This window comes from Hibiscus syriacus, unplaced genomic scaffold (assembly GCF_006381635.1).
Source record: "Hibiscus syriacus cultivar Baekdansim isolate YM2019G1 unplaced genomic scaffold, ASM638163v2 tig00117048_pilon, whole genome shotgun sequence".
Taxonomy (NCBI): domain Eukaryota; kingdom Viridiplantae; phylum Streptophyta; class Magnoliopsida; order Malvales; family Malvaceae; genus Hibiscus; species Hibiscus syriacus.
The window spans coordinates 9,936,631-9,960,720 of record NW_024063538.1 but is presented as its reverse complement, the minus strand read 5'-3'; positions in this window follow the sequence as shown (position 1 = coordinate 9,960,720).

The following is a 24,090-nucleotide window of genomic DNA, read 5'->3' as shown; positions in this document are numbered from 1 at the left end:
AATTATGCAAGTATGGGTTCTGGAGATAATATCTCAAAAGAAGATGTAGTTCGAGAATATGTAGATATTTTCATCAATTAGTGGACATTTTTACAAAAACATTTCGATAAAGAACGATTTTGGACACTTATGAGAGAATTAGGTCTAACAAACTTGCCTTGATTTTGTGTTTAGAATAAGTTTAGCACTTTTACGAGTAAAAGAAAAATGCATATAAAAAGGACATTTTTAAATGCATTCTATGCTAATAGTTAGGGGGAGTTTATGATATTTAGTGAAAATTAAAAATATGTTCAAATTAGGCTTAAGTGTGATTTGATTGATTGAACATAGTTAAGGTTCGTAATATGAGTTGCCAATACCACTAGAGCTGTTAAATTCTGCATGCAAAGTGTTTAATTATAGATTTTTTACCATTTTGTGCACTTGGTATCGGTAATGGTCATCCAATGCCGATACTACTCTTGCAAGGTATCGATACTACTAGCATAGTATCGATATTGCTATCATCGAGTATCGATACTGTTCTTACAATACTGATACTATTTGAATGAGTATCGATACCATGGTATCGATACTACTCGAAAAATGCCTTGAAGTATCGTACTCCTCGAGGAGTACTGATACTACGTGACTGATTTAGGCTATAAATCCCTAAAATCTTCCTATTTTGCCTAAAATCCCAAATACAAACACTCTCCACCGTTTACTCCTCTCAAAACCCCTTTCTCCACTTTGCCTCAAATCCAACATTTCAAGTCGAAAATCAATCATTTTTCAAACTCAAAATCCTGCTACACTTATCAAATTCTTGCAAACAACAACGCATTCCATTCAATCTGAATTTTCAAGGTAAAATTTTCTAAAACACTATTTTATTGATTTTTAAATCTAGGACTAATTTTAGTTAGTTTTATATTAAATTAGTGAATGGGTATTTTGTAGATTATGGTTTTACACTAGAATATACAACTAATTTTTATCAAAAACACAAGATTTTTAAAAATTTCAAAATTTAAAAAAAAATTGTTCTTGATTTAATTATATTGTTTTTCAAACTTAGTTTTCAAAATAATTTTTCAATTTTACCCATTAGACACTAGTTTTTTTAGAGAACCTTGAATTGAGGACTCATATTGAGTTAAAGGAATATTTGTTGCATACATATGTTGTTTTAATTTGTAGGTTTACCATTCTGATTTTCTAAATCATGGCTCCTAAACGACCTAGGACTTCCACAAGTCATTCAAATCAACCACAAAACCCACCTCCTATTCCACCTCCAAATCCAAATCTAAATGAACCCGAAATGACTCTCATAAATTCTTGTTTCAATGAACCTAACCGTAGAGGTCTCTATAATAGGTACGTTAACTATTTTGAGTCATACAATATTAGGGAAGAACGTCTCCCATCTCTACAGGCTATGGAAGAGATGAAATTCAAATACCTCCCTAGCCTTAAAGCTTGAAAGTTTAATAATCTTTTTAAAGAAAAACTAATTGTCTATCAGCCACTAGTCCGTATTTTATATTCCAATATCACTTGACTTCAAAACGAGTCCCAAACCACCACCGAAAGTATTTGGTCATATCTATTGGGCCAATACATCACCATAGACTCGGACTAAATTGCTAGAGGATTCGGACTAGAGAATAGATGGGTTTATAATGAGAGAGATTTAGTGCCTTCCCCATATGAGGTCAATAAGAATACTAGTGTCTTAGACTATCAATAGTGTTTCCTTCACTTAATGATCTATTGGTGGTTTAGACCATCCGAAGGAAAATACTCCTCATTTTGAGCTATTGACATATAATGGATCCATTGTATCTAGAACAATAATAAAATAAATCTCCCACAAATTATCTTTGGGGAATTAGTAGAAACCGTAAACAACGTACCTTCCAAATGAGTTGAAACTTTAGTTTATGATTGTCTACTTAGTAATATGTTCATCAAAGTCGGTCTTAGGGTAGACCTTGTTATAACCATCCCATTAGGCACCGAAATCAATCTAAAATCTCAACGAAAATTGGTATTGTTGAGTTAATCGATCGAAGAAATAACCAAGAGGGGGTGAATTGACAATAAAAATTTTGGTGTAAGGTTTTACAGAAAATAGAAAATAATTGCACAACGATTTAGAGTGGTTCGACTTTCTCAACCAAAGTCTACGTCCACTACCTTAGCTATCCACACTAAGGATTTTCCACAAATTCAATATTTTGTCTTTATTTTGAGGACAAAGAGTAACCTTACAAAACCCTCAAGAATTATACCCCAAATTCTTGAGAACACTCTCTCCCAAAGAAAATAATACAAATTTAGAAAACTCAGAAAAACCTCACTAGTTATCATGTTTGCACAATTCTTAGAACAAAGAAAGAACACTCAAGAATAATACAATTGAGAACAATAAGTGTTCTTGAAAGCAAAAATGAATATTGAATGAAATAGGCTTGAAAATGCTCAAACTTGAGGTTTAATGCTTTCTCTTTGATTCTCCATCAATTCTTGTTGATTGTTATTGATCAATGGCTCCTAAGCTTGTTTCAATACACCTTGAATCACTTCTGAACATTGGGGATCATTAGTGAAGTCAATAGAGTCGTTATTGTGTGAAAACAATTAATAAAACAATTGAGAAGCATGGGGGTATTGATACCTATCCATAGGGTATCGTTACATGCAGTGTAAAATGCAAATATTTCGATTGTTATGGACTAGGGGTATCGGTACCATCCGAGCATTCTGTTTTTCTTGGAACCAAAATTGTCATGGGGGTATCAGTACTATCTGAGGGGGTACCGGTACCATCCAGGCAATCTAGTTTTTCTTGAAGCCCTTCTATTTAAAAATAGTTTTTTGCTCGATTTAGGCTCGAAATACTTTGTAATATTTATTTTAAAAATATTTTGAGATTAAAACATAATTTTACACTTTTTTACATTTGAAAACCTTGAAGTAATATTTTGATATTCAAATGGTTTAATCGAATATACATTTGAAAATGATTATAAAATCTTAAAGTCCAATAACATTTAATTTTTAATACCGAAACATCAAAAATGTTTTAAACAGTCTCCCCCTTTTTGATATAACAAAACATTTAGTAATTTTAAGATTTTCTAATTGAAAATTGTTTTAGAAACCATGTTTTGAAAGATTATTACCCCCTTACTCTAACACTTCTCCCCCTTTTTGTTAAATTAACAAAACTCTATAAATATTTTAAACAAGGATTTTGAAAAATTTAGCCAATTGAAATTTAAAAAGTTAAAGCTGAAGATGCTAAGAACACAATTAAGAGAAATGTTAGCCATTAGTTTCATAAATCAATATTCATAAATAATGTGCACGGGAAAATTGGTCATATTAATCTAAAATGTAGATGATGCAAATACTAATAGACATTAAGCTTAAATTAAAAATTCAAACCAAATATATATAAACATGGAAGTTCAAATATCCAAATCATCCATAACAAATTCAAGCATCCAATCCAAAAACATAAAAAGGCTTTAACAATTCAACATAAAAATCCTAAGTTCAATCCAAGCAAAAGAAAAGCAAAGCAAGGCAAGGTCTAATCCATATAAGGATCAAGAGGAGGATGGGGATAACATGCTCGCATTCCAAGTGTGAGAGTGTCTAAACATTCGTTCATCTCCCGTTGCTGAGCCTCTATTACAGTGAGATGAGACTCTATGGATGCAAAACTTATATCAAATGACTTTAAGAATGATAAAAAATATGGAGGTGTTTGATCCTATTGTTGTGCCGGTGCGTCCTTGGGTGCTTCATCATCAATATCGTCGATATCTTGCATTAGTTACTGAATCTCCAGATCATCGTCTACTGCTGGTGCTGGAGGAGGAGGAGCTCGTGAAGAGCTAGCTCCCGGTGTTTTCTCAGTGGATAGAACCAATTGGGTTGTTTTCGTATCCTTTTTCCATCCCGATTTCTTTAAAGATGTCAAATTTATTTGGTTTTTGAGAGGGATGGCTACATCAAGATGTACTCTTGGCTCAGCTTTGGTAAACAGGTTACTCAGAAGACAACCGTAAACTAGAGTTTCACAAAGCTTTTTATTAGGGACAAGGTTTACGGTTTCAACAAGTTCGGCAAATATAATTTGAGGTAGGTTAATTTTCCTATTATTCTGGATACAATATATCCACCAAAGATCTAAGGCTCTAAAAGTGAAGTATTTGCCTCCTGATGGTCTACACCACCAAGAGATCATCAGATGAAGAAAACGATTTTGGAGATCTAACACACTCGCACTAAACCTAACCTTGAAAGGAGAACCTACTATTTCCTTTTCATTATATAAGTCGTCATTATCTAATCCTAATGCATTAGCAATGTATTCGGAATCAATATGGATGAATCGACCTAGAAGATAGGATCGAATTCTTATTGTTTCGATTCTAGCTCGGTTTTGAATACAAATGGAATTGAAATAGAAAATTCGAACGAGTTGTTTGTAAAATATTGGTTCGAGATGAAAAAGTTTATCAAATTTCCAAGCTTCGAGAGTATGAAGATATCTAAAGTTTATTTCTTGCATAGCACGAATAGAAGGAATGCGTTCTTCCCAAATTTTATATGACTCAAAATACTGAGAATACCTAAAGAAGATATTTTTTCTACGACCGTGTTCATTAAAGCACGGATTTCGAATAGTCATTTTAGGATCATCAGGATTAGGAATTTGTTGAATAGGAGGTGGATTGAGAGGTGGGTTAGGTGAATGGTTTTTACGAGTAGAGGATGTCCTAGGGCATTTTTGAGACATGATTAAGAAATCGGAAGAGTAACTTGCAAATTTAAAACATACGTATGCAATATAATCAATTCCCAAAACTCGAATTAGTCCTCAATATTTCAAGGTTCTCTAATAATTATAATGGGCAAATTTTGAAAACAATGTTCCAAAATCAATGTGTAGTTTTCAAAACAATATAATTAAATCAAAAACAACAAATTTAAGATTAAAACAAATTTTTTTTATTTCAAAAAATTTAAAAAATGATCAAATCTGGTGTTTATGATGAAATTAGTTGTAGATTCTTGTTCTAAACCAAAATTTAAGTGATGGACGATCACCATTTCAACCTAGAACCAATCAAAACTAGTCATATGTTCAAAAATCACTAAAATAGAGTTTTTTAGAAAAGTTACCTTGAAATTTGAAGATTGAGTGGATTTTAATGTTGTTTGTACGAAATAAATTATGCTAGAAGGTTTAAGAGTTGAAAACTGAGTGAAATCCAACTTGAAACGTTGATTTTGAGGCAATGTAGATATTAGGGGCGAGAGGAGGAGGTACACGATGTGAGAAGAGAGAATAGAGGGTTTTGAAATAAAATATGGTTCTGGGCATTAATAACCATAACCCGTGAAGGGTATTGGTACCCTAATGGGGGTATCTATACCCATTCAAAGATGGTATCGGTACCCATGGAAAGGGGGTATCGATACATAGCGTGTAGAAATTTAAAAAATATGTATTTAAACACTCAAAATGCTAAATTAATTATCTCTAGTGGTATTGGCAACTCATTTTATGAAAATTAACTATGTTCAATCAATCAAATCTAACCTTAATCATAATTTTAAACATATAATTAATTTTCTCTAAGAGTCATAAACTCCCCCTAATTAATAGCAAATAATGCAATCAAACATATTATTTTTATAAGCATTTTCCAAAAATTAATTAAAAGTGCTAAAAATATTTTAAACACTAAGTCAAGGTAGGTTGGTCAAACCTAATTCTGTTCTAAGTGTCCAAAATCTTTCTTTATCCAAAGGTTTTGTAAAAATGACCACTAATTGGTGCAAAGTATCAACAAATTCTAGAACTATATATTCTTTAGCGACATGATCCCTAATGAAATGATGTCTAATTTCAATGTGCTTAGTTCTAGAGTGTTGGATGGGATTTTTAGTGAGACAAATAGCACTAGTATTGTCACACTTGATAGGTATGGTACTAACTTCAATTCCACAATCTAAAAGTTATTGTTTCATCCACAAAACTTGTGCACAACAACTAACAGCTGAAATTTATTCTGCTTCAGTGGTAGATAATGCAACACAATTTTGTTTCTTTGAAAACTATGAAATCATCATATTTCCTATGAATTGGCAAGTACTGGAGGTGCTTTTCCTATCTATTTTTTCATCCTCCATAATCCACATCAGAGAAGGCATGCAAGCTAAAGCTAGAGACTCTAGGATACCAAAGTCCTAAACTAGGAGTGTCCTTAAGGTATATAAAGATTCTCTTAAAAAAGCTAGTAAATGTGAGTCCTTAGGGCATGATTGAAATCTAGTACATAAGCAAACACTAAACATAATGTCTGGTCTACTTGTCGTTAGATAAAGCAAAGAGCCAATCATTGACCTATACAATTTAACATCCATACATTTACCTCCTTTATCTTTGTCAAGCTTTGTTGATGAGCTCATTGGAGTGACATGAGGTTTCCCATTTTTCAATCCAAATTTCTTAAGCATATCCTTGACGTATTTTGCTTGATTGATGAAGATGCCATATTTTCTTTGCTTTATTTGGAGTCCCAAGAAAAATGAGAGCTCCCCCATCATGCTCATCTCGAATTCACTCTGCATTACCTTAGAAAATTCTTGGCAAAGAACATCATTAGTTGAACCAAATATTATATCATCAACATAAATTTGAACTACTAATAAATCTTTACCTTTATGCTTTAAAAACAATGTAGTGTCAACCTTCCCTTTTGAAAAACCTTTTTCAATTAAAAAATTTGATAATCTTTCATACCAAGCTCCGTGAGCTTGTTTTAAACCATAAAGAGATTTTGTCAATTTAAAAACAAGATCTGGAAATTTTGAATCTTCAAAACAAGGAGGTTGTTCCACATACACTTCTTATTTTATAAAACCATTTAAAAATGCACTTTTAACATCCATTTGATATAATTTAAATCCATGAAAACATGCAAATGCTAATAACATTCTAATTGCTTCCATCCTAGCTACGGGAGCGTACGTTTCATCATAATCTACGACATTTTCCTGTGTATAGCCTTGAGCAACAAGTCTAGCCTTGTTTCTCACTATATTACCACTTTCATCAAGCTTATTCCTAAATACCCATCTAGTACCTACTGTAGATTTATTACTAGGCCTTTCGACTAATGTCCATACTCTACTTCTCTCAAATTGATTTAACTCTTCTTTCATAGCCATAATCCAATGTTCATCATTTAATGCTTCTTTAATATTCTTAGGCTCTATGCATGAGATAAATACAATATAATTACAAATATTTATAAGAGAAGATCGAGTTGTTACCCCTTTGGATGGATCACCTATTATTTTACCATCCTTGACATAGTTGTATTCTCTTGGGTAAGAGACTTCCCTTTTTTCAATGGTTGGATTCTCGAGAACATCATGAGTTTCCTCATCTTTTGTTTCATCTTTTGATGATGTTTCTTCAACGTTATGTCTAACGTCATTTGTGTTTACAATACATACATCAACATTCACACAAGAATCCTTCATTGGAGGAGTATTATCATAGAAAACAACATGTATAGACTCTTCTACCACTAAAGTTCTTTTATTAAATACCCGATAAGCTTTAGAATTTAAGATATAACCCAGAAAAATTCCTTCATCACTTTTAGCATCAAATTTGCTAAGATTTTCATTACTGTTGTTTAAAACAAAACATTTACATCCAAAAGGATGAAAATAGCTAATGTTAGGCTTTTTCTTTTTGAAAAGTTCATATGGACTTTTCTTTAAAATTGGCTTAATCATTACTCAATTTATAAAATAACAAGCGGCATTTGTGGCTTTCGCCTAAAAATATTTTGGTAAATTATTTTCACAAAGCATGGTTCTAATCATTTCTACTAAAGTTCAATTTTTTCTCTCAATAACTCCATTTTGTTGAGGGTTTCTAGGTGATGAAAAATTATGATTAATACCATTAGAATTATAAAACTCAGTAAATCCAAGATTTTTAAATTCAGTACCTTGATCACTCTTAACTCTAGTTATAAAGTAACCTTTTTCATTTTGGATTACTTTTGAAAACATGATGAATTTTTCTAATGATTCATCTTTAGTACTTAAGAATAGAACCCAAGTATATCTCGAATAGTCATCTACCAATACAAAGCAATATTGTTTTCCACCCAAGCTAATAGTCCTAATTGGCCCAAAAAGATCTATATGGATCAATTGCAATGCTCTACTAGTTGATACATCATTAATGGACTTATAGGAAGCTCTATGTTGTTTTCCTTTAGCATAAGCATCACAAATTTTATCATTATCAAATTTTAGTTTTGGCAACCCTCTTACTAAATCTCCTTGAATTAGTCGTTGTAAAACACTCATGCTAGTATGTCCTAGTCTCCTATGCCATAACCATCTTTCATGTTCATCCTTAACAACTAGGCATAAATTAGTCATATTAATATAATCTAAATGCACCGTGTAAATGTTTCCTATTATTTGACCAACAAGCATAATCTGATTAGATGCAATGTCAATGACTTTACAACCATTTGATTCAAATAAGACATTGTATCATTTATCACAAAATTGACTAATACTCAATAGATTATACTTTAATCCATTCACATATAAAACATTTTGAATTTGTATGGAAGAGGTATTACCTATTGTACCTATACCTTCAACGTGACCTTTTGAATTATCACCAAAAGTCAACTCTCCTTCATTTTTTCATTAAGATCGATGAACCGACTCTTGTCTCCAGTCATGTATCTTGAGAATCCACTATCAAGGTACCATGAGTTTGAATTAGTTTCCCATACCTTGTAGCAATGCACCTTTTCCTACAAACATAGATTAATTTCTAAATTTTGGTACCCAAATTGTTTTAGGTCCATATTCATTAGTTTCCAAAATTCTAGTCCCCTTGGGTATCCATTTGTGTAGGATATCCTTATCTTTAGTAGTAATGAGTTCTTTAGGAACCCATATACTTCTAACGATTTTTCCATTTGAGGTTCTTTGGGGACCTATATGATTGTAGTTTCTACAACTTTTTCTAACAAAGTTGGATTTTGAATTCTCTCCTTTTTCAAAATGTTTTGTTCCAACTTTATTAAAAGAAGTTTTAAGATCATCAAGTTTCTTCTGATGATCATCATGAACTTTTGAAAGTAAGTTATGCAAATCAGTATTTTTCTTTTCAAAATATTTAATTTTGATTTCTAATTCGTTAATCTTACTTTCAAGATCATTGTTGGTTTTGGACATAAGACTATTTTCATTTTTCAATTTTGAAATATCATTTTTGTATTTTGAAAATAAAGTCTTATTATCCGAAGCCAACCCATTATAATCCTCTAATAACTCATCATAAGATAAATCATCTGAATCAAATGAGTTAGAGGTTACCTCAGAGTTTTCCCCGATGGCCATTAAGCACAAGTTTGCTACTTCTTGTTCCTCTTCATCGGAACCTTCCTCATCGCTCCATGTAGCTACATGAGCCTTGTTATTTTTCTTGGATTGACTTTTTTCTTCAATTATAGGCAATCGTATTTGACAAGACCTGACTTTTTGCACTCATAGCAAATAAAAGGGTATTTCTCATTCGATTCATTCTTGAAGCCTTCATTTCATTTGAATTTTCTTCCTCGGTTGAGCCTCATTAATTTTCTGAATCGTTTGGCAAATAATGCCATTTCCTTATCATCGTCATCTTTATCTGAATCACTCTTATTTTTTATGGATTTGAGAGCAAATCTCACGTTCTTCTTTTCCTCATTCTCCTTCTTTGTCTCGTCAATCTTCTAGAGGTCTACCTCATCTTGAAGAATCATTTCATGAGTGAGGAGAGAACCAATTAACTATTCGAGAGTTAAAAGCTTTATGTTTTTAGCCTCGATGATTGTCGTCTTCTTTGATTGCCAATATTTTGGAAGAGAATAAACTAACTTCCTCACAAGTTTTTTTGTTTGGAATGATCTCTCCATATGATTTGAGACCATTGACAATCATGGAAAATCTATCCGTCATAGCTTTGATATCTTCATCCGGTTTCATCCTGAAATTTTCATAGCTATGAGTTAGAAGACTAATTTTAGATTCTTTTACCTCATTTGTGCCCTCATGAGTGACTTGAAGTTTATCCCTTATCTTCTTTGCAGTTGTACAAGATGAAACTCTTTCGTATTTACCCGGTCCAAGAGCACAAAAAATATTATGGATAGATTTTGAGTTGAGCTGGAATATTCTTTTCTCTGCTTTACTCCACAATCTTGAATGATTGGAAAGAATGAAGTATCTGTCTTCTATGATAGTCCATGCTCAAATGTCACTTGATTGAATAAAATAACTCATTCTATTCTTCCAATAAGCATAATTAGCTCCATTAAAGAAAGAAGGCTTATTGATGGGCATAGAGTCAAGAACGAAGTCAGAATTCGAAGTGGAGGCCATTGATGACTTGAATATCAATATAACTCTTTCTGAATTGACTCAAGAGGTGATTAAACCTTCAAATGAGTGAGGCTCTGATACCAATTGTTGAGTTAATCGATCGATGAAATAGCAAAGAGGGGGTGAATTCGCAATAAAAAGTTTGGTAGAAGCTTTTGCAGAAACTAGAAAATAATTACATAGCGATTTAGAGTGGTTTGACTTTCTCAACCAAAGTCTATGTCCCCTACCTTAGCTATCCACACTAAGAATTTTCCATAAATTCACTCATTTGTCTTTCTTTTGATGGCAAAGAGTATCCTTACAAAACCCTCAAGAATTATACCCCAAATTCTTGAGAACACTCTTTCCCAAGGAGAACAACACAAATTTCGCAAACTCACAGAAAAACCTCACTAGGTAAGATGTATGCACAATTCTTAGAACAAAGAAAGAACACTCAAGAATAATACAATTGAGCACAATAAGTGTTCTTGAAAGAAAAACTGAATATTGAATGAAATAGGCTTGAAAATGCTCAAACTTGAGGTTTGATGCTTCTCTTTGATTCTCTCTCAATTCTTGTTGATTGTTATTGATCAATGGCCCCTAAGCTTATTTAAATACTCTTTGACTCACTTTTGAACGTTGGGGATCATTGGTGAAGTCAATAGAGCCGTTATTGTTTGAAAACAATTAATAAAACAGTTGAGGAGCGTGGGGGTATCGATACCTATCCATAGGGTATCGGTACTTGTAGTGTAAAATTCAAAAATTTAGACTATTATGGACAAGGGGTATCGGTACCATCCAGGGAGGTATCAGTACGATCCAAACATTCTGTTTTTTCAGAACCAAAATTGTCATGGGGGTATCGGTACCATCTGAGGGGGTACCGGTACTTTCTGGGCAATCTGGTATTTCTTGAAGGCTTTCTATTTGAAAATTATTTTTGGCTCGATTTAGGCTCAAAATATTTTGTAATATTTATTTTAAAAATATTTTGAGATTAAAACATAATTTTACGATTTTTGAAATTTGAAATTTGAAAAACTTGTTGTAATATTTTGATATTCAAATGGTTTATTCGAATATACATTTGAAAATGATTATAAAATCTTAAAATCCAATAACATTTAATTTGTTATATAAAAACATCACAATGTTTTAAACAGGTATGGACAGGAGAAAAAGACAATTGGGTTCGAACGACAAAGAAAACTCTTGGTGCTAGTTCATCACTAGCAGCTTCGGCTCAAGATGAGCATGTAAATCAACCCATAGATGAGCCAGCTAGGAAAGGTAGCTCAATGCCTCTATATTTTTAGTTGTTTATGGAGACATTGGACTTATGGTTCGTATTTTTGGAGTCTCATTTGACTGCAATGGGAACTCAACAGTTGGAAAATCAAAGGGAAATTTGAGCTCAACGCAAAGCAATGGATAATAGATTCAATGTAGTAGATGAGAGGCTCGACGTACTCACTCGCGATGTTGCTTTCCTTAGAGCACACCAATCAAAACCTGACCCTCCTATGGATGATTGACCTATCTTGCTAGCTTTCTTAGGTTGAACTGTGTCTATGAACCTATACATTGTCTTAACATTTTGATACTTTCTGGATTTAGTTATTTATGTTTGAATATTTAGGATTTTTGTGTTTTTGAATGATTGATTAGTTTTATTTTGAACTTAATTGAATATTTATGTTGATTTCATTAGTTCTTGCATTACATCATAGTGAATCTTAATCCCAATCCCAATTGCATTTTGAATATGAATATTAAAAATATTGCTTAACATTTCTCTTGCCTTTCATGATCTTAACAACTATATATATACACCTTATGGCTATCCTTTTTATAATATATAGAGTCTTTTTGATTTAACAAAAAGGAGAGAAAATCTCAAAGTAAGGGGGAGTAAATTTTTCATAAGAAAATCTTAAAATTTCTAAAATGTTTTGATATATTAAAAAGGGTGAGATTTTTGAAAACATGTTGATATTTCAATATAACAAATAAATATGTTAATGAATTTTAGGATTTTATATTCGATTTCAAATATAATATTCGATTTAATTATTCGAATATTACAAATAGTACTCCAAGTTTTAAAATGTCATATTTTAGTCATTACTTAAATGAAAAATTGAGTTACACTCTAAAAACAGTTTTGAAATAATTTTTACAAAGTGTTTCGAACATTAATAGAGTCTAAATTAAGATTTCATTAGGGTAGTACCGATATTGCCTTATCAGTATCGATAATCCTTACATCAAATGTAAAAAGGGTACCGATAACCTACACGATATCAATACCATTACCTATAGTTGTACCGATACCATGATCATGGTACTGTTACTACCCCTTTAGTTTTGACTCCGAGAAATAACAACATGAAAATATGGTACCGATACCATGACCGGTATTGATACTACTTTGCATAGTAGTATGGATACTCCTTGGGCGGTATCGATACTACTACACATAGTAGTATCGATACTCCTTGAGAGGTATCGATATTGTTGGGTTGCAACGGTCGAAATATTTGAATTTATAACAGGTAGTATCGATACCCATAAGTGGAGTATCGATACCCATACGCTCCCAACAACTTTTTGAAGTGGAAAACATACAACGAAGGCTCTATTGACTGAATGATCATCCCCAACGTTTAGAATTCATTTAAGGAACACAATTTGTGCTCATTTGTATTTATTTCTTGAGTGATCTTGTTTGTTTTGAATTGTAAAAAAAAATCTTACCTTGTGAGGTTTTTCTTCTAAGTTTGAGAAATTTGTAATTTTCTCTTTGGGAGAGAGTGTCTCAAGAATTTGGGGTATAATTCTTGAGGGAGTTGTAAGGTTACTCTTTGTCCTCAAAAGAAAGACAAATTAGTGAATTTGTGGAAAATCCTTAGTGTGGATAGCTAAGATAGTGGACGTAGACTTTGGTTGAGAAAGTCGAACCACTCTAAATCGTTGTACAAATATTTTTATTTTATGTCAAGCTTCCACCAAAATTTTAATTGCCAATTCACCCCGTCTTGGCTATTTTATCCTATCGATTGACTCAACAATTTCTTAACACAAATAGGTAAAATTTTGTTTCTTTCATAAGTTTCCAATTTTAATATTTATTATAGAATGATTAATCTAAGAATATAAAAGTATAATGTTTTGACTTTTATTTTAAATTTGATTTCAGGCAATCATGGGTAGTTATGCTCTATTTAATACAATAAATAATTATCTAATATAAATAATTTAATTTCATAAAATCAAAGGGTAATAATTAATAATATTATAGTCTTTGTCTACACGTATACAAACCAACTAGAAATCCTAAACAATAGTAGGGTGTCATTACTAAGACCTGTAAATATTTCTTGATGATTGATGCCAATCATAGCTCCTTACTCCTCTCATTATCTTTTATCTATGTGTGAAAATCATCACACACTAAGTATACACTTAGTAAGGCAATCATAGAAATATTCAAAGCAATGCAACACATGAGTATAAATGCATTATAAAAAACTTTAACTGCATTCCAACCATGCTACCACATGTTAACATGATATAACCAGATATAAAATTTCTTTATAATATAATTGCCTTTTATTCGATAAGCTTATAAGCTTATTCACCTGTTAATAATTTATTATCCAATAAACCATAACCCAAATATATATTTTTGAGAAGACCCAGGTACGAAAGTCAAATATGCACCGGAGTGCTAAACCGATATGACACATGAGGTTGTGCCCACCATCAGTACTAGGTATCCTTTAATCATATCTTGGCAATTTGCACTACCTTCAAAGAAAAATTATTATGTATTAATTCACACACTTAAAAATTATTCCATTTATAATAATAAAAACTAGACTCGATTACAAATATAACCATGTAAGGAAATTATTATAGTTCAAATTGTACAATTTATGGTGAATTTTCAAAGTTGACTTACAAAAGTTATTTTGAGCATAATCTGTTGCTTTATTTTCTAACCTATCTTCGATTAAAAATCCATATATTTTTGTATACTCCTTTAAATCAATAACCATTTTTTTAAAACAAAACTAGTTTGCTATACAAATCCAATGGTACAAAAATCATCATTCAATCATTTTTGTAGTATTTATGGTGATTTTCTAAACTTAATTTTCAGATCACAAATCTAGGCATATTTCACTAATTCTATTAGCTCATCAAATGCACATATATGTATAAAACACAAAGTCACTCAATCTTCGAAGTGCCTTCTTACAATAGCAACTCTTTCACTGGCTCGTCGCATGCCAATGTTTACTCGATAACTTGAATACAAATTAAATATGCACTCACTTGTTCTCTTTAACTTAAAAAGCTTCCTTAGAAACTCCCATTTCATCCTTAAGCTTCTCCTTAGCTTTAGTATTGTTTGATCTTGGTTTCAAGCACATAATCCAAATGAGCATCATTACAAAACATATACAATTCAAACCACATGCTAGAATCTTACTAACATAGCCATACATTAGAAAATAGATTCCTAACGAATCTTTCGATGCTCATTCGATACAAATTCCTCCTCACAAGATTAATGTTGACATTAACACCTCTACTTGACCGTTCAAGTTTTTTTTATCCAAACATCATATAGAATTTTCACTTGAGTTCCCAACTTTTCCATATTTGTGATTTAATCCTCAACTTTTACCAACATTCTAATGTAGCCCAATTTCACATTCTAACATCAATTTCAACACTCTAACATTAATATACAACATAGTACAATACCTATTAAACAATTACACATTGGTCCCATAATTTTCCATAATTAACGAATAGGTCGCCAACTTTCACAATTTTACTAATTGGTCCAAATAACTTTCAAAATCTTGTATAATCTTTCTACATCATTTCCAAACCATTCATAATTTTTCCATAATTTTTCTCATCCTTAAACATCATGGTCGAAGGTTTTAGGGCTAGGGCTCCATGATTTTCACTTGATTTCAATTGAGCCAATCATGGAATCAACCTCTAATCGTCATTTCCAAGTCTTTACAATTAACTCGCTAACTAAATTTCATTAAAACACAAACTTGCCTAAACTTAGGGTTTAGGCTAAATACATAAGAAACATCTTTAGGTGGTTATAATTATCAACCAAACTTGTAAATGTTTCTACAGCATTAAAAACCTCAAAATATATCACCAATTCATAAACCCTAACATGTTAATAAACCCTAAAATTTGAGAACTGAGCACACAAGCAATATTAGTAGGCAATAATGGTATCAAATGATAGAGCTCTTCGAATAAAACAATTTTCTATTTTGCCTTAATTAAAAAACCAAAGGAAATTTCTCAAAATGAAATATAAATTTTATCTCACCTAGGGTTGGAGCTCACGATATGGAGGATGAATATGGCCAAGCTTTAATGAAATTTCTAGTTAATTTCATGTTAATTTGTCACTTTTGTAAGCTTAAATGAATTTAAATTTCAATTAATAGGAAATTACAAATTTACCCTTAATAAAACATGATAATTACATCCATACAAAGAGAAATGTTAGTTATCATATTCCCAAAGGCAGAGATGAACAAATTATCATGCCCTTTACAACTTTGCCCATGTACTTTTCCAAAAAAATCAATCTTGTAATTTTCATCCAATGGTCCAAATTGAACATGGAAATAATTTCTCAAATCCAATGATCCATATTATTTTCCATCATTTTAAAATGTGTAAATAATATTTATAAGCTTAATTTAATATTATTAAAATTATATTCAAATTTCTATTCGATATGATTTACCAAATTTTGTCGGGCTTTAACAGTTTATAACTTTTAAGATAAATTCTTGATTAAAAATATGATTCTCACCAAAATGTAATTCTTGGGGGTGAACTATTCATTTTTAAAATCAAACACGTAAATTTTGAAAATTACCCTTTTGGTCATTAAACTTTTCCAAACTTTATACTTTACCACTAAACTTTTAAAATTTACATTTTGGTCACTAACTAAAATTTTGGGGTATTATAATCCTCCCCCTTAAGAAAATTTGTCCTTGAATTTTTAGTATGTACATGCTGTGTATAGATGAAAATACTTTTTTAATATCCTACTTTATTTTCCAATTAGCTTTTTCAACCTTTGATTTCTTTAACGAACTTTAATAAATATTGATTTCATAAGTCAAATTCTGACAAAATCTTAATATCCTCCATTGCGATAACATGGGAAGAATTTGTTCGGTCTTTAAAAAAACTTATCACCATTTTAATAGAATATATCTTTACTTTTTAAATCTGAATAAGACTTTTGTTGATCGACATCTATCATGGGATTATCTTAAATAATCATGACCTGTTACAAAGTCCATTATAACTCATTACTATTCCCACTAAGGGATAGAAAACGATTACAATAATTGAGAAGGCATGTGATTTTCTTCTTTAACTTATTAACATAATAGGCATTTCAAAATAAACTCCGTGATAGCTCTTATAATACATGCTAATAATATCCCCTTTTTCCTCGATAATACAAGCATCCATCAGACTTAACTTGAAGGCCTTTGGTTTTAAGTTTTCCCACTTGTTCTATCTTAGAAAAACACAACAATTTTCATATTTTCTTTGAACATCATTAACTTGATCTTGCAACATAAACTTTAACTTTAATGTTACAATCAGAACACCATCTTTTGTCAAAGACTATCATGTATTCAAGAATATAATAATAAAAATGTATTTTGGCTTTATCATATCAACTCCCGCGTTAGCCTTTCCTGATTGTAGTCGATAAGCACATCATCACTTTTTCAAGAATTCAATTCATTTCCTTTATTTTCACTCATTCGAGATAACACACACTTTTGTCTTTTGAGATCTATATAGATATAGTGTCCCTCACCATATAGATAGTGGCGTTATATCAATGAAGTAAACATAACTGTTGCCAAGTTGCTTTGAATCATAAGCCTTAACTTGTCATCTTGCATGAGCATGTATCCCAAACCATTATGAGATACATTACTATAAATCACATAATGATATTTTCCAAATTCTGATTACACTGACCTTGGACCTTATGATAGTATTATTTTTAACATCTCGAAGTTTTATTGTCACTTATCACTCCAAATGAATCACACATATTTCCTCAGTAGCTTGGTCATAGGGAAGACAATAATCGAAAAGTTCTTTATTAACCTTGGATAGTAACCATTAAATCCCAAGTACTTTGAAATTTGGAAACATTTTTTGGACTTTATAATTCGAATATGACTTTTTCTTCCTTGTTATATATTATTATCCCCTTAGCTAAGACCACATGGCCTAAGAATACAACCTTAGACAATTAACATTACACTTTGTCAACTTAGCATACAAATTTTCTCCCAAGGAGTTGGAAGAGCTATACAAAGATATGCATCGTGTTCTTCCTTTGTCTTGCAAAAGATAAAAATAACATCAATGGACACTACCACTATTAATTCAAGTATAACTAAAATACTTAGCTTATCAAATCCATAAATGTCGCAGGAAATATTCCTTAAATGAAACGACATTGCCATAAACTTGTAATGACCATAATGAATTCTGAAAACTATCTTAGGATGATTTTTTCCTTGTCTTTAACTAATGATATCCAGATAGGAGATCAGTCTTGGGAAACATTAATGTACCTTTTAATTGATCAAAATATCATCAATCATTGGAAGAGGATTCATGTTCTTCGTTGTTATCTTATTTTGGCTAACGATAATACATGCATTATTACATAGACCCATCTTTCTTTTTCATGATAACACTGATGTATCCCAGATGACACGCTTAGGCTTGTAAATCCCCGATCTTAACAACTCTACTAACTATTCCTTTAATGAAACACCTTTAACTCGTAAACGTGTACTATTACGAGTTAAAAATGTCACATTAAATATCCAAAACATTTCTTAACCCAAAATGGGTAAAATTTTATTACTTTCATTCCAAATCTTAGCATTTATTATAAAATTGTTAATCAGATAAAATCAAAATATAACTTTTTTTTATTTCAAATCCAATTTCAGATAGTAGTAGACAATTCTACTTTGTTTCATATAATAAATAATTGTCTAACATAAATAATTTAATCACATAAAATCGAAAAGTAATATTTAAAAATATTACAGACTTTTTTCTACACGTATACATGCTAGCTAGAATTACAAACCAATAGTAGGATGTCATTACAGATATTTGTAAATATTCCTTTATACACGCTATGTATACACATAGTGCAAAAATCATAGAAATATTCAAGGCAATGCAAAACATAATTTAAACAGTAATAATATTCAATTCACTATGATCACATTACTTGTATTTTCAATCATGCTACTAATATTAACATGATATGAATCACATAAAAATTTATATACTTTCGATTTATTCCATAAGCTCAAAGCTTATTCACGTGTTTATCATTTATTAATCAATAAAACATAGCCCAATTTAAACCTTAAGGACCCTATCTACGTGAATCACACCGAATTGCTTACACATAAAGTTATACCCATTATATGCATTGAAGTGCTTACACATAGGGTCATGCCCACCATATGCACCGAAGTGCTTATCCGATATGTAGTAGTTACTAGCCTTTGTGGCATGCCAGCCATACCCTGTCCTTCAATGACCCACTTGGGCATATAGTCTATATTTATTTATTCCATCCATGGAAAAGTATATTTAATACAATTTAGCATTGGGCACTTCATACTTTAAATAACATTCGCAATAAACATCATATATATTCATGATAAACATCATATATAATAAACAATGATCAATGTATTTTATATTCAACATTTGACATATTAAAACATGTCAAATATATGATAAATGACATAAATAGCATGCAAATATAAATAAGGTATATTTATCGCAAGTCCTACCCGACGATGTATAATGTTATGTATGCATTGCATTCACCATGACTTTTTATATACAAGTCAAAATATAAGTTGCACTAAGCTTTAACTTGATCATTTCTTTTTTATTTGATTTGATTCCAAATTTTATCACAATTTCATATTTTATATTAATACAACACTTAAAAATTATTTTGTTTATACTAATGGAAACTAGACTCGAATATGAATCCAACCTTCTAAGTCATTTCTTCTATTTCAATTTGTACAATTTATAGTGAATTTTCAAAGTTGACCTATAGATGTTGTTTTGAGCATAATCTACTGTTATGTTTTCTGACCTATCCTCAATTAAAAATTCATATATATTTTCTATACTCTACAAATCAATATCCATTTGTTTTAAACAAAACTAGACTAATATAAGAATTTAAAAGTATAAAAATCATCCTCTAATCATTTATTTGGAATTATGGTGATTTCCTAAACTTATTGTTCATATCACAAATCTAGGCAGTTTTCGCCAATTCCCATTTTTAGTTTATTGACTAACTATATTAGCTCACCAAATGCATATATATGCATAAAACACAAATCACATAACAATTAGGAGTCACTTCTTACTATAGTAACTCTTCATTGGCTCATCAAAAGCCAATGTTTATTCGATAACATAAGTACAAATTAAATTTGCACTCACCTGGTATCCTTACCTTGCAAATCTTCCTTAGAAATTCACATTTCATCTTTAAGCTTCTCCTTAGCTTTAATATTTTTTATCTTGATTTCATGCACACAATCTAAATGATCATCATTTCAAAACATATAGGATTCAAACCACATGTTAGAATCTTACTAACATAGGCATATATTAGAAAATAAATTCCTAATAAATATTTCGATTTTCAACCGATACAAATTATATGTCACATCATAAATGTTGACTTTTACACTTCAAGTTGACTATTTAAATTCCATTTTATCCAAATTTATCCAAACTTCACATAAAATTTTCACTTAAGTTCCCAATTTTTTCCATATCTGTGATTTGAACCACAACTTTTACCAACTTTCCAAATTAATCCAATTTCTCATTATAACATCAATTTATACACTATAGCATTAATTTCCAGCATAGTACATCAACTATTGAACAACTAGACATTGATCCCATAATTTTCCATAATTGTCTATAAGTCCCCCAACTTTCACAAAATTACACAAGGGACCCTATAACTTTCCAAGGATTATAGAATCCTTTCTACATCATTTCCAACCCTTAATAATTTTCCACAGATTTTCTCATCCTTAATTCTCATGGTCAAATACTTCAAGGTTAGGGCTTCATATTTTCATTTGATTTCAACTGATTCAAGTATGAAATCAACATTTCAAAATATCTACAATCAAAACCCTAACTTAATTTTATCGAACCATAATTTTCCACAATGCTAGTGTTTAGGTCGAATGCAACATACCAAGTTATAGATGAATTTAAACATCAATCGAGCTTGGAAGTGATTCTATGACATCAATAACCTCAAAATCCATCATCAATTCATAAATCCTAACATTGACATAAACCCCAAAATTTGGGATCATTGAACTAAAGCAATATTAGCATGCAATAATGGTACCAAATGATAGAGCTCTTCGAATAGAACAATTTTGTATTTCACATCATAATCCAAAACCTAAAGGAAATTGCTCAAAAATGAAAAATATATTTTATCTCACCTACGGTATGGAAGAGCACAAATAGAGCTTGAAGAAGGTTTTATTTTAATGAAATTTCCAGTTAATTTATTGTGAATTTTTCATTTTTAAGCTTAAATGAATTTAAATTAAATGAATTTAAAATTCATTTAATGGCGAATGACAAATTTGCCCTTAATGAAACTTGATAATTACATCCATAGCAAGCCACATGTTACTTATCATTTTCCCAAAGTCAAAAAATGAAAAAATTAATTCACCCTATAAAACTTTACCCATGCACTATGCAAAAAATTTAATTTTGTTACTTTTCATCCAATGATCCAAATTGAGCATGGAAATAAATTCTCAAATCCAATGATCCATATTATTTTCCATGATTTTAAAATATGAAAATAATATTTCCAAGATTAATTTAATAACCTTCAAATGTTAATTTTGCTACTTTTCATCCAATGATCCAAATTGAGCATGGAAATAAATTCTTAAATCCAATGATCCATATTATTTTCCATGATTTTAAAATTGTGAAAATAATATTTCCAAGATTAATTTAATAACCTTCAAAATTTCCTAAAATTTCTACTCAATCCGATATATTAAATTTCCACACTTTTTAGCTTTTAACATAAATTTCGGTTCAAAAATCTGATCCATACCAAAAAGTCATTACTGGGGTTGAACGATTCATTTATAGGGTTAAAATCCATATTAAAGTAAAACAAACTTTTTACACGTATACATGCCCACTATAAATTTAAAACATCATGGGATATCGTTACTAATTCCGATAAGTAGTCTTTGATGATTGGTACCAAGCCCAACTTCTTACTCTACTTGCTTATTCCTCCTACGATTGAAAATCATCACACGCCAAGCATACACTTAGTTAGGAATTTTCATAACTATATAAAATAGAGTAAGGCATATCAAATTATGAGACGTCATAATAATCAAGACCGAAGATAACATAAAAAATAGATATGACATGCACCACAGACATTTTAAAGTCTTTCCCTCAGCGCAAAACCTGCACAATTCACATATTTTAATCATAGTCTAGTGTATAATCACGACAACACAAGTTACTCGAGTAACTCAACTGTTCAATACGGTGTGTAGTATAATTGCTAGTAACAATATGGTACATTAAGTAATGGTATACAACATAGTTGCCAGTAACAGTATCACACAAATAAGGCTCAATATGCTGTATAAACATGTAGTAAAAATATAACACAAATAATGCCCACATCACTTTTACTCGTAAGTGTTATGTATCACATGCACTTGAAAGTGCCACATATCGATTGTACTCGATAGTGTCGTGGATCACTTGCACTTAAAAGTGCCTCATATCACTTGCACTCGAAAGTGACACTTAGGACATATGCAGTTTAAGTCCTACACAGCAGCATAAGTATTGTAGAACACAACATCACTATACTAATAATTGGGAAGGTAATTTACATATCAAAACATCATGAACGCCATAATTGAACTAATATTGCCAGGGGTACATGGATGTACTAACACAAGAGTACCCAAAGGTAATAACACAAGAGTGCACAGTGCACAAATTGCACTATTACTGGAGTGAAACAAGGCATTAAAACATGGGTGCAACAAATGGACTAATAGTGGAGTACACAAATGCACTAAACGAGATCGAGCGATAAACACTCTACCTCATGACTTGTTAATTGACCAAGATTCTCAACGCACATACAATGGACTTTTAGAATCAAAATATTATTATACCATTCGTTTATCAGAATTATCAATAGATACTAACATATCAAATATTATATAAATGTGGATTGGGTGGTTCATACCCTAAACCTTTCATTTTCACATAACATAAGTATATCATGGAAAAAATCACTTATCATTTTCCTTTTTGACTTATGAGCATCACGTTTCATCATATGATAAATATCATAATTATAATGCCAAGATATTAGAGTTGGCATATTTGAAACAGTTAAGAAAGCATGCAACATAATAGTAGCATAAAGAGCATAATTTATGACAAACTTCACAAGCTGGCAATTTGTACTACCCTCAAAGAAGTATTATTCTCTATTAATATACACACTGAAACATTATATCATTTGTACCAATGGAAACTATACTCTAATAAAAATCCAACCATATAAGGTACTTCCTCTAATTCCATTAGTACAATTTATATGGAATTTTCAAATCTGACTTACAAAAGTTGTTTTGAGCAGAATCTTCTGCCTTGTTTTTGACTTATCCTCAATTAAAAATTCATATATATTTTTACACTTATTGAAATCAATATATGTTTGTTTTAAGTGAATCTATACTATCATAAGAACCAAACGGTATAAAATTCATCCACTAACCATTTTATTAGAATTTATGGTAATTTTCTAAACTTAATGTTCTGATCACAAATTTGGGCAGATTTCATCAATTTGCATTTTCAGCTTATTCACTAATTCTATAATATCACCAAATGCAGATACATGCATGAATCGCAAAGTCACATAACATTAGGACTCACTTCTTACTATAGAAACTCCCTCACTGTCTCATATCAAGCCAATGTTTGCTCGATAACATAAATACAAATTAAATATGCACTCACCTGCTGTCCTTAGCTTGCAACCTTCCTCAGAAATTCACATTCGTCCTTAACTGTAAAGTTGCTTAATATTGAATTCAAACATAATCTAAATAAACATCATTATAAGACACATACATTTCAAACCACATGTTACAATCCTACTAACATAAGCGCAGAGTAGAAAATAAATTCCTAAAAACATTTCGATATAGATTCAATACAAATTCCATGTCACAACATATATATTAAATTTAACGCTTCAAGTTTACCATTCAAGTTCCTTTTATCCAAAGTTAACCAAATTTCACATAACATTTTGACTTAAGTTCCCAACTTTTCCATATTTATGAATTTATCCTCAACTTTTACCAACTTCCCAAAATGGTT